Raw genomic sequence first — 1,652 nt, 5'->3', positions numbered from 1 at the left:
GTTGTCCAGTAATAGTATAACTAGATAACCTTCTACCTACGTTGTTGTCCAGTAATAGTATAACTAGATAACCTTCTAGCTACGTTGTTGTCCAGTAATAGTATAATAGATAACCTTCTACCTACGTTGTTGTCCAGTAATAGTATAACTAGATATCCTTCTACCTACGTTGTTGTCCAGTAATAGTATAACTAGATAACTTTCTAGCTACGCTGTTGTCCAGTAATAGTATAACTAGATAACCTTCTACCTACGTTGTTGTCCAGTAATAGTATAACTAGATAACCTTCTAGCTACGTTGTTGTCCAGTAATAGTAGAACTAGATAACCTTCTACCTACGTTGTTGTCCAGTAATAGTATAACTAGATAACCTTCTACCTACGTTGTTGTCCAGTAATAGTATAACTAGATAACCTTCTACCTACGTTGTTGTCCAGTAATAGTATAACTAGATATCCTTCTACCTACGTTGTTGTCCAGTAATAGTATAACTAGATAACCTTCTAGCTACGTTGTTGTCCAGTAATAGTATAACTAGATAACCTTCTAGCTACGTTGTTGTCCAGTAATAGTAGAACTAGATAACCTTCTACCTACGTTGTTGTCCAGTAATAGTATAACTAGATAACCTTCTACCTACGTTGTTGTCCAGTAATAGTATAACTAGATAACCTTCTAGCTACGTTGTTGTCCAGTAATAGTATAACTAGATAACCTTCTACCTACGTTGTTGTCCAGTAATAGTATAACTAGATAACCTTCTAGCTACGTTGTTGTCCAGTAATAGTATAACTAGATAACCTTCTAGCTACGTTGTTGTCCAGTAATAGTAGAACTAGATAACCTTCTACCTACGTTGTTGTCCAGTAATAGTATAACTAGATAACCTTCTAGCTACGTTGTTGTCCAGGAATAGTAGAACTAGATAACCTTCTACCTACGTTGTTGTCCAGTAATAGTATAACTAGATAACCTTCTACCTACGTTGTTGTCCAGTAATAGTATAACTAGATAACCTTCTACCTACGTTGTTGTCCAGTAATAGTATAACTAGATATCCTTCTACCTACGTTGTTGTCCAGTAATAGTATAACTAGATAACCTTCTAGCTACGTTGTTGTCCAGTAATAGTATAACTAGATAACCTTCTAGCTACGTTGTTGTCCAGTAATAGTAGAACTAGATAACCTTCTACCTACGTTGTTGTCCAGTAATAGTATAACTAGATAACCTTCTACCTACGTTGTTGTCCAGTAATAGTAGAACTAGATAACCTTCTACCTACGTTGTTGTCCAGTAATCGGCCAATAGAAGCCCTGGACCACCAAAGGCTTTCATTCTTGGATCTAGAAAACTGGTTTAAAGAAACCAAGACTAACTCTGACTGACTACATTTGATTTGTTGTTTAAATGGGATTTATATTTAACAGATACTACGCTTCTGTTCCCAGCATGAACGTTTTCTATGTTTTGTTGAAACCATTAAATGGGATTTTATATTTGGTGCTGTGTCCACAGGGCTCTTGTCGAAAGTAGTGCACTATGTAGGGAATAGGGTGCCATATGGGACAAAAAAATCTTGATTCCCAAATAGCGTACAGGAAAACAGAAACTGGTTAATGTTTACAGAAAACAAATTCTATGTGTAGAA

Source organism: Salvelinus alpinus, chromosome 11 (genome assembly GCF_045679555.1).
Source record: "Salvelinus alpinus chromosome 11, SLU_Salpinus.1, whole genome shotgun sequence".
NCBI lineage: Eukaryota > Metazoa > Chordata > Actinopteri > Salmoniformes > Salmonidae > Salvelinus > Salvelinus alpinus.
The sequence above is the reverse complement of the archived record's forward strand: the minus strand, read 5'-3'. Positions refer to the sequence as shown.